Raw genomic sequence first — 11,876 nt, 5'->3', positions numbered from 1 at the left:
CAAGGCAGCACAGTTTGGGGGGAAGGTGTAGAATGCACCAAGAGTATAAACAATAGGATGGCAGCAAATATTATGTTGTTTCTATAATTTTTTGTGGTGAGCTTAGTTAGGAAGGGATCAGTGTAACGGAAAGCAAAGTGGAGGGAGAAGAGATACTGAAGAAAAGGAGGGACACTGAAGGAAAAGAGCTATCGAAAGGGATCAAGCAAGAATGAACAGAGTACGAAGCAGAGGTGAGGAGACTGTGCAAGAGGGACAGAAGAGTATTGGAACAAACATGCAGTCAGCATGGGGTACAGAAAACAGTCAAAGTTGTCAGGAGTTCTCTGAGGGCATGTCAATTAAGGTAGCCCTCAACTAGCTCCTTCCTGGCTGTATCGCAATTAGCCTTTCTATTATTTGTCTTTCCTTCTTTGCTTGTCTCTGATTATGGCCACTAGAGACAGGAAGTGAAGTGCAGATGGCTTAGAAGTCAGAAACAGGACTAACCAGGCTTGAGACCTATAGAGTTCAGCAAGGAAGGGACTGGCTTGGAGGAAGCTTGACATCACTTTGACACTGAGCAGAGCTTCTATGGTAGGACTAGAATGCTAGTGGTCGTCAAGTCTAGGGGTTTTCAGGATAGATGCTTGGTGGACTTGAGGGTCACCATTTTTAAGGAGGACCCTAAAAATCTGTATAAACGTATCTTGGATATCTGAAAGTCCCAGCTTTGGCTGCTTATGCAGCCACTCTTACTAGCTCGAGTCTCTGGTTGGCTATTCTGCATTTTTTCTCCATTGTAACAGAGGAAAGGGGATTACCATAGAGGTAGTCTGATTTACCATTATGTTGCTTATGAATTATTCAAATTATGGAGTTATGCTGTTGCAAATCTGGAATAGCACATGGGTAAATCTTATGTAGGCAATACATCACTATTAAAAAGTAAGTCAGTACAGTGATCAATAGACACTTTGTCCCCACTTTACTTCATTGTAAAAATGTATCTGAGTGCATTACACTCAGTTAGGCCTTTTCTTCTGCCCTCCCCCTTAAAATTTAAATTTAGCTATTTAGTCTCTTCTTGATCAGTTGCTTTCATGGAATTTTTTAAAGGAAACATACAGTACTAGCCACTGGCCCCTTTTTACAATGATGCGTTAAAGCTTGAGAAAGTCCAGAGAAGTGATACCCTTATAATCAGAGAGTTGCATGGCAAGCCATATGAGGAAAGGCTGAGGGACCTGGGACTCTTCAGCCTGAAAAAGAGAAGGCTGAGAGGGGACTTGGTAGCAGCTTACTACTACATCAGAAGTGTACATCTAGGGCTCGGTGAACAACTGTTTACCAGGACACCCTTGGGGAAAACTAGGAGTAATGGTCACAAACTCCAGGAAGACCATTTCAGGTTCAACATTAGGAAAAACTTCATCACAGTTAGGGTGTCCAGACTGGAATAAGCTCTCTCCAGAGGTGGTGCAATCGCCTACCCTGGAAATCTTCAAAAGGAGACTAGACAGTCACCTTGCTGGGGTCACATGACCCCCAGTTATCTTTCCTGCTTGGTGCAGGGGGCTGGACCTGATGATCTTCTAAGGTTCCTTCTGGTCTTACGATCTATGAATCTATTAATCTATGAATGGAGAATTCGGTCTTATGTCCAGCAATAGAAACTGCTTTTTTTATGTTACAGAACAAAAAAAAGCATGGTTCTTTTGTTCTGTTACACATTGAATAGTGTGTAAGCCTATAGAGATGTATGGGCGGAAGGAGGTAGAGTTCAATATGTTGTGAAGACCTTAACTCAGAGCTGATTGTAAATGAGTGCACAGGCAACAAAAGCTCCTATAGCTGAAAACTAAAGCCAGCCAAATTCAGACCATAAAGAAAGTAATGAGTGTATTTAACTATTGGAGAAGGCTTGTGATCGATTTTCTATCATTTGATATCTTTTAAGCCTGGTTGGGTTTTTTTAAAGATATATAAGAGCTTTAGCCAAATAATTGCATAATTTGTGTTTTGGCAGGGGGTCAGGTTTAAAATGGTCCCTTTTAAAGTTAAAGCCTAGTAAGTCAATACTTTGAAATTCTTTAGGCCTGATTCTCTATTGCTTAAAGCCCCCTTGTTTACATCAACAGTTTGTTGAGGCAAAGGGGCCATAAAGGGAAGAGATCTTCATCTCATGGAATAGCCTCTCAGTGGGAGGACTCCATCCTGGCCAGAGAGCTGCCAAGGCAGCTATGTACTTACCTTATAGTCTTATATAACCTTAGAATCTGTGGGATGTCAGGAGATGGTTTAAAGTGTTAAAACAATGGGGGCAGGATGGAAAACTATCCCCTCAGTTGGTGGTAAGTAGATTATAAACTAGATTAGAGCACTGAGGAAGGGAAAGAGGTGTTGAGAATTAGGGTCCATGTTTCTGTAGGAACATCTCTTATGAAAAAACAAATAGGATTCTACAGAATAAGATTCTATAGAAGTTACTGTAAAAACCTATAGAATGTAGGGTGGGAATGTTATCATCTTTCTGGAGGAGAACAAATTTTAGATACACACCTAGATACTATGGCAGTAGATTCAGTCAAAACACACAGATAGAAAGATCATAGAAAAAAGAATAGAAAAACTATACTTTAAAAAAAATGTACAGGCATTTCCTGAAATGTGTGGTCAAATCCTGCAGGGGGACAATGCCTCTATTCTGCTTTCTGGACTTGTTGTTAAATACAGCAGCGTGCTACCCTCCAGAGCTCTGGATTCACTGTCAGTGCCTGCTCTAATATGCCCCATATGGAGTTATTTTAGTGTCTATAGGGTAAGAAAAAGGGTAAAATAATAGAGTCATGGGGTTATAGGAAAGCAGGACTAGAAGGGACCTCACAAGGTCATCTAATTGAACCCCCTGCTCAAGGCAGTATCTTCCCAGCAAAGTTTCTTTCCACCCTGTTGTTGAAAACTCCATGGATGGACAGTCTACAACTTATCTAGGTGACCTGTTCCAGGCATTAACAACACTCATAGTCAGAAAGTTTCTCCTAATCTCCAGCCTAAATTTCTTGTGATGTAACTTGAGGCCAGTGCTCCTATGGCTACAGAAAAAAAAAGCCCAACTTCATCCTCTCTATAATTGCCTTCAGGTATTTGAAGATGGTTATCAAATGTCTGTTCTCGAACCTGTACTCTTTAATGTCTTTATAAACGATCTGGGCTCTGGTGTAAGAAAAAGAAAGACCAAATTCGCTGATAACACCAAACTTTGTGGAAGAGTATCCACACTTGAGGATAGGCTGGTGATCCAGGCCTACCTTGATAGGCTTGCAAGGTGGGCAGATGAAAACCTGATGGCATTCAGCAGCCCTGGACTTCAGGAGGGTGGATTTCAATGAAGTAAGAAGAATAGTTGGGGAAGTACTGAGGTCCCGGAGGGGAGGGGAGTCAGGTGTCCAAGAAGAGTGGTCGTTCCTTAAGGAGACAATCCTCCAAGCCCAAAGGGAGGTAATCCCAACAAGGATCAAAGGGGGCAAGAGGGTGCAAAAGCCCCCATGGCTCACCAAAAGCATACGGGAATGTCTCCTAGCTAAAAAGGAGGCGTACACCCAATGGAAGGGAGGGGCCATCACCAGGGAGGACTATACCTCTGTTGCTCAGGGCTGCAGGGGGGCGGTCAGGAAGGCCAAGGCGGAGATGGAACTGGGACTAGCTACCCAGATCAAGGACAACAAGAAGCCCTTTTTTAAATACATAGGGGAAAAAAAGAAGGTACCGGGTAACGTGGGACCTCTGCAAGATACACTAGGAAATCTGGTTGTCACACCAGATGACAGGGCTAACCTATTTAATGATTTCTTTGCCTCCATGTTCCTGAGCAGGGACCAGATCAGCCTGTCCGCCGGGACGCCCTCAGGCCCCAGGAAAGGTGCACCCAGGCCTAGGGTCAGTGAGGATCTAGTCAGGGAACTTCTGGAGGGACTGGATGTATTTAAATCAGCTGGTCCTGACGACCTCCACCCCAGAGTGCTGAGGGAATTAGCAGAGGTCATTGAGGGACCCCTGGTACGGCTTTACGAGCACTCGTGGTGCTCTGGTGTGGTGCCAGAGGACCAAAGGGCCAATGTGGTTCCCATTTTCAAAAAAGGGAGGAAGGAAGACCCAGGGAACAATAGGCCAGTTAGTCTTACCTCGGTCCTGGGTAAGCTTTTTGAGAGAATTATCCTGGCACATGTCCACGAGGGGCCAGCAGGGGAGGTTATGCTTAGGGGCAACCAACATGGGTTCATTAGAGGCAGGTCCTGTCAGACCAACCTGGTGGCCTTCTATGACCAGGTCACAAAATCCTTAGATGCAGGGGTAGCAGTGGACGTAGTCTTTCTGGACTTCAGAAAGGCCTTTGACATTCTCTCTCACCCCATTCTCATTAAAAAACTAGGTGACTGTGGTGTCGACACCTACACAGTCAAATGGGTTGCTAACTGGCTGGAGGGCCACACCCAGAGAGTGGTGGTGGATGAGTCATTTTCGACCTGGAGGGATGTGGGCAGTGGGGTCCCCCAGGGCTTGGTCCTCAGGCCCGTGCTGTTCTTCATCTTCATCAGTGACTTGGACGAGGGGGTAAAAAGCACCTTGTTCAAATTTGCTGATGACACTAAGATGTGGGGGGAAGTGGGCACGCTAGAAGGGAGGAATAGGCTGCAATTGGACCTAGACAGGTTACAGTGGTGGGCAGTTGAGAACAGGATGAGTTTCAACACTGACAAGTGCAAGGTACTACACCTGGGGAGGAGGAACCAGCAGCATGCCTGCAGGCTGGGGATCTCCCTTCTTGTCAGTGCAGAGGCAGAAAAGGATCTTGGAATCATTACTGATGCCAAAATGAACATGGGCCGATTGTGTGGGGACGCGGTCAGGAAGGCCAACCTCACCTTGTCATGTATCCACAGATGCGTCTTGAGCAGGTCCAAGGAGATGATCCTCCCCCTCTATGCGGCACTTGTCAGGCCACAGTTGGAGTACTGTGTCCAGTTCTGGGCGCCACACTTCAGGAGGGATGTGGACAGCATTGAGAGGGTTCAGAGGAGGGCCACTTGCATGATCAGGGGGCAGCAGGGAAGGCCCTACGAGGAGAGGCTAAGGGACCTGAACCTGTTCAGCCTCCACAAGAGAAGGCTGAGTGGGGATCTAGGGGCCTGTTACAAACTAGTCAGAGGGGACCAGCAGGCACTGGGGGAGTCCTTGTTCCCCCGAGCACCACCAGGAGTGACTAGAAATAACGGTCACAAGCTGGCAGAGGGTAGATTCAGACTAGACATCAGGAGGCACTACTTCACAGTCAGGGCGGCTAGGACCTGGAACCAACTTCCAAGTGAAGTGGTGCTGGCTCCTACCCTGGGGGGTTTTAAGAGGAGATTAGATGACCACCTTGCTGGGGTCATTTGACCCCAGTACTTTTTCCTGCCATGACAGGGGGTTGGACTTGATGATCTGCTCAGGTTCCTTCCGACCCTACCAACTATGAAACTATGAAACTATAAGATGGAGACATGCAAGATGCACTACCTTGGGAAAAAAAACCCAGACATCACACTTATAGGCTCAGCAATGCTATACTCACTAGCACCATGACCAAAAGAGACTTGGGGATCATGCTTGACCACACGATGACCATGAGCCACCAATACAATACCGCAGCCGGCAAAGCGAACAAAACTCTGGCTTGCATCTACCGACGCATCTCAGGCAAGACCCAGGATGTCATTTTCATGCTGTACTTGGCCTTGGTGAGGCTGCATCTGGAGTACTGCATCCAATTCTGGGCTCTACAATTCAGGAAGGATGTGGAGAAGCTTGAAAGAGTCCAGAGGAGAGCCAAGTGCATGATCAGAGGGCAAGAGAATGGGCCTTATGAAGAGAGGCTGCAAGCCATGGGACTCTTCAGGCTGAAGAAGTGCAGGCTCAGGGGTGATTTGTTGGGAAGTGCATCATGATCTAGGATCATGCCTATTCACCAGAGTACCCCAAGTGATGACAAGGTCCAACAGTCACAAAATCCTCCCCCAAAACATTTTAGGATGGACATAAGGAAAAACTTATTTACTGGCTGAGCCTCCAAGGCCTGGAACAGACTCTCCCAAGAGGTGGTGCAAACACCTACTCTGGATACTTTTAAGAAACATTTGGATGCTTATCTTGCTGGGATCCTTTGATGATCTTACGAGCACCCATCCAGTCCTAATGTCTATGAAATCTGTGAAATCCCCCTCAGTCTTCTCTTTTCCAGACTAAACAATTGTAGTGCTTTCAGCTTCTCTTCTTCATGCTTCCCAGGTCTCTAATAATTTGTGTTGCTCTGCACTGGAGTCTCTCCAATCTGTCCACATCCTTCTTGAAGTGTGGAGCCCAAAACTGGACACAGTACTCCAGATGAACCCTCACCAGTGCTGAATAAAGCAGAAGACTCTCTTCCCTTGATTTGCAAGTGACACGTCTATTAATACAACCCAGTATACTATTGACCTTTTTTGCATCAAGAACACACTGTTGGCTCATATTAAGATTATGATCTATTGTAGCCATCAGGTCCTTCTCTGGATTACTGAAGTCTAGCCAGTTATTCCCCAGTCCATATTTGTGCATGCACTTATTCTGTACCAAGTGCAGGACTTTGTCTGTTTTGAATTTCATTTTGTTGATGGTAGACCATTTCTCCAGTCTATCCAGGTCAATATGAATACTAGTCCTACCTTCTAGAGTATATGCAACTCCACCCAACGTGCTATCATCTGCAAATTTGATAAGCATGCATGCAATTCCATCATCAAAATCATGCGTGACTGGTGCTTCTTGAGTCGGGGGGTGGGGGATGTGCCCCCCCTGACACTAGTCAGTGACTGGGGAGGGGGCCCTCCATGGCCATATGTGCTGACTGGGGGTAGTCCTCCCACGGCCGATCTCGCTCACCAAAAAGCAGCTGTGACACTTCCGGAAGTCCCGCGACCACTTCCAGAAGCAGTGCGGCTGCTTTTGCTGGTGGCCCAGCACCCCGGCTGGTGCTTGCAGGGGGGGCACCAGTGTTCCCACCTGCTCCCCTGCCCATCGCCTAAACAGGGAGCACAGCCTGACAGGGGGTGCACCAATGCTCTCAGGGGGTGCATGTGCACCCCCTATACATTGCCACTGATCAAAATCATGAATAAAGATATTAAACAATGCTGGACCCAGGACAGACTCTTGGAGAGCCCCACCTGATACTTTCTCCCAACTAGACACTCAGCCATTGATGACTGCTTGTTGAGCATAGTGATGCAACCTATGTATCCACCTGACAGTTCTTTTATCTAGTCTGTATTTCCTTAGCTTGTTAATGAGAATGTTATGAGACACAGTGTCAAAAGCCTTGCTAAAGTCAAACTATAATCATATAATTGCTTTCCTCCCATCCACAGAGCCTGTCACCTTCTCATAGAAGGAGATCAGGTTGGCCAGGCATGACTTGCTCATGGGAAATCCATGCTGGCTGCTTCTGATCACCTTGTTTTCCTCTAGGTGCTTTGCACTAGATTCCTTGAGGACCTGCTCTAGGTATTGAGATTAGACTGGCTGGTCTGTAGTCCCCCAGATCTTCCTTCTTCCCTTTCTTAAAGATGGACATTATAGTTGCCCTTTTCCAATCATTTGGGATATCATCCAACCTCCACAATTTCCAAGCCCTGTGGGCCAGATGACATAACTGTGCATGTGGCTGGGCCACGGTGCAATCTGGTGCAGGCCTCAATCCAGCATATGGGATCAGGGCCATGGGGCTGATCTGGCATGCAGGACTTGGGCCAAGGGGGCTGATCAAATGCACAGGATCAGAGCCACAGAGGCCAATCTGGTGTATAGGTCTGGGGCTGCAGGGCCTAATCTAATGCATGGGGCTGGAGCTGCAAGGTTTGATGCAGCATGTGGAACCGGTGCTACAGATGCAATCTTGCATGTAGGATCGGGGCCTGCTCTGGGAGGGTGTGGCTACCGCACTCCACTAATCAGGCCTATGAACTGGATCTGGTCCACAGACTGACCACACACTAGTTTTCTGGCTTGCAGTTTTCTGGCCAAAAGGTTGGACACCTCTTCCCTAGGCTGTTTGACTCCTCTGTCTTTGCTGCCAGCTGTGCTCATCATCTGGAAGCTGCCTTGATTTGTGAAGACTGAAGTAAAAAAGGCATTAAATCTGTCAACCTTCTCTGCAACATTCATAACTAGATTGTGTAGAGGTTTATTTGGTCTTCCTTTTCTTCTTGACATTGTTTTAGAATCCCTTTTAATTGCCTTTTATGTCTCTTGCTAGCTGCATCTCAAATCAGGCCTTGACTTTCCTAATTTTCTCCCTGCATGCCTGTGCAATATTCTTATACTCATCCATAGTAATATGACTGAGTTTACAGTTTTGTAGGATTCCTTTTGAGTTTCAACTCATTGAAGACATTGCTGTCTAGCCAGGCTGGTCTCCTGTTGCACTTCCTATTCTTCTGTCACATTGCAATGCACTTGCTCCTACACTCTTAAAAGGGCTTCCTTAAAGTGCAGTCAGCTCTTCTGGACTCTATTCCCCCTCAGACTTTCTTCCCAGGGGATCAGGCCTTTAGAAAGTTCCCTGACCTTGTTAAAGTCTACTTTTATGATGTCAAATGTCTTTATTTTGCTGCTCTCCTTCATACCTCCCTTTAGGATCTTGAACTCTATCATTTTGTGGTCACTGTCACACAAGTTACCTTCTAAGTTATCTGAAAGCTCCAGAAGTTCAAAGAGAGATGCTTACAATTTACACTTAGACTCTGTCCCTGCCTTGCTCAACCAATCAATCACTCTAAAACCATGGAAGAGACTTCCTTCCAAACTGGTGGGGATTAGGAATAACAGCACCTGGACCTCAGCTCTGCTCCCTTGAATGAGCATTAGTTCCTCTTCGTGAATCTTCTGCAATCTTTTCGTGAGATCTTTCCAGATAACCTGACCTTGAATTCTTGTGTGACACTGACTCTTGTGTGATTAAGGTCTTGACATTGTATCAGTGTAGTTCTCTCAAATGAGGTGGGCAGGAAGAGAGAGACAACCATGAAGTAAAAGTTGATGACAAGCATAATAAAGAGCACCTTGAAAGAGGACATGGAACCAGGAGAAGGAGACATAGAGAAGCAGTTAGAAGCTAAGACACAGAAAAGTTCAGGGGGTTGGAAGAGAGGAATAGTGTATGTTGACAGCAAAGGGACAGATAGGAATAGAGTTGTTCAGAACCTTTACAGAAAATACAAGGAGTTGGGAATGTAATTTAGAAGGAAAACTAGTGAAGGAATTCAAGGTGGAGGCTTTAAGGAATCAATTTTCTCCTTTCTGTTTTCATTTTCAGCTCTTTTACAGTTAATGTTATTTGCAGAGATTGTTAATTGTATTGATTGCATTTGCCATTATTACTTGTTGAATGATTATGCATTATCTTCTTTTGAGTAATGAATTATATCAAATTAATAGTGGGTAAAAACACCTCAGCCTCTCTTCTCCCAGTACTGAATTGGTGATGTATCAAGCAGGAGAGAATCAAGCCCACTAAACTATTTAAGATATTACAACTACAATGAGAATTTTCACAACCATAGAGCTGGAAAGTACAATCCCACTGGTCCAGTACTATGAAAATGAATGTTGATAGCTGCCTGGATCAATTCTATCATGAAAATAATGGTATCATTCTGGGCTCAAGATTTAAAGCCTTAAAGGCTTTGGGGAAGATACACTAAGTAACCTACATAGGAAAGTAGATTGATTGACAGTGGCTGGAACACACATAGAGCTGACATTTCTCCTCGTCTGGGCCTTTATCAAGGCTGATAAGCTGAAACCTTGTCTTTCTGAGCTTTTCTGCTGGTTTCATCTGTAAACTCCTGCATTTGCATGCCTCTTGAGGCTTTGACTAGGTGTGCAAACAACAAGTCTGTTATACTATTGGATATTTCTTGATGGTCTAAGGGAAAGAAACCAAATTCAGCCCAGAAGGGAGAAGGTACTTCCACTCTTTCATCTCTTTTTATAAACAAACCCATCTAGATACCAACAAGTAGGAGCTCTGAGAACAAAGAAACTTTCATGCAAATGCAATTTTTGGGCCCCAATCCTGCAAATATTTACTACCCAGGAAGACGATTACTGCTGTCAGATGCCCCAATGGAGTCTAATCACACTACACCTGGTTGATAACTAGCAAGGGTTGGGCCCTTTGTGGTACAGTAATGTGATGCTGTTGAGAAGCAGTAATACTTAATGTAGATTTATAATACATCAGTCCAGTTTTAACTGAAATTGTAAAGGAAACTTCAGGAAGTGTGGCAAAGGATTCAAGATCTTCTTTAGAAAGTAAACAAAGGCTAATGAAAATGCTCATAACCAGGAAAAAACTTAATATGTTGTTATGAAAACATACAGTAATTATAAACATTAGCAGCATCAGAGGCTGGTGCAAAGAGAGTTGTTTGATATTTCCCAGCAGATAAAAAGCCATCTGCATGCTTCAGGAATCATCATTTTTCTGTTCTCTGGGGTAGAGAATGATACACACTTCCTAAGCCTCCATTTACTATATACAAATGTTACACTATGCGGAGTAGCAAGAGGAAAAGTGTTCTATACATAAATACCTTTAATAGCAAAAGGCAAACAATTTAATGAGACCTGGAATGTGGCAAATTCAAGGACCACAACTGAATTCTGGTAATTAGCAAATTAGTTCTAGGGAATCCCATGGATTAAACTATTTTTCAGCAAAACACTCATTTTTTTTTTCTTTCAAAAACTCAACACGCTCCTAGAAAATGTGATGGTGGCACCCCAAGATTTAATTTATCTCATGGACATCCCAGACTTCCAGTTTTCAGGCATTGCCCTGAGAGAGGTGATTCAAGATCAGTGAATTTTGCACTGGGTTAGAAGTCAGAATATATAATTTCTTTTCCCAACATTGACACAGTCTAGTCCTATGAATCTGAGTAAGTCATTGAATCATGTTTGACTAGAGCTGCAAAAGCACAATCCCCTTTTATTTTGGTAGTTTTATTTACAACAGCAAAATTTGTTCCCCGGTTTCTGCACCTGCCATTCTGTTGTGGGCTCAAGTCTGGGAGCTCATAAGAGAGGGGATGTAGCAGGAGACTGCTACCCTTGCTATTAGTAGTAAGTGTGTGCAGTGCCACAGGGAGGCTAACTGCAAAGCAGTGAGCCTGTTGACAGGAGAGACAGGTAGCTCGTGTAGGTTGTAAGGAGGCAGGCCAGAACAATAAGCCTGCTAAAAAGGGAAAAAGAGAAACCCCATGGTTCCTATACATGTACAGCGAGGCTGCTCTGACTTGAGCGCGTTGGAGCAGACTCAATTAATCAAGTCTGCTGGGATGTGGTAATTACTGTGCTCCAGTGGATTCCAGTGTTATGTGCATCTGCATCCCCATGCTGAAAATGGTAGTGGGGGACTTTAAACTAAAGCTCATTTGATGGGCCTTAGTTTGAAGTGCTCCACAGCCATTTTTCACTGCATCCTGGGATACTGGAGAACTTCAACTTGAATGGCGCATCTGTGGGGAGTGGCTGCACCTTAATGGAACAGGAGCTAAATTGTGCAGATCAGAGATAATCCTGCCCTAGAATGGCATAATTTTGAGCCACATAACAAATGTGTTAAACCATATAAAGGTGTTATGTGTGAATAATCCAGGGGTTAAGAGCTTCAGGAACTGCCCAAAATTAGTGTGTAACAAGGCCCTTAGCAAGGTGTGGCAGGCATAGAGAGGGGGCCAGACAGGGTTGGACTGAATACTGAGGGGCTCCATGGCCATCTTCTGGGGTTGCTTCTTATCACAGAGGGCAGGGTA

Source organism: Alligator mississippiensis, chromosome 3 (assembly GCF_030867095.1).
Source record: "Alligator mississippiensis isolate rAllMis1 chromosome 3, rAllMis1, whole genome shotgun sequence".
Classification (NCBI taxonomy): Eukaryota; Metazoa; Chordata; order Crocodylia; family Alligatoridae; genus Alligator; species Alligator mississippiensis.
The sequence above is the reverse complement of the archived record's forward strand: the minus strand, read 5'-3'. Positions refer to the sequence as shown.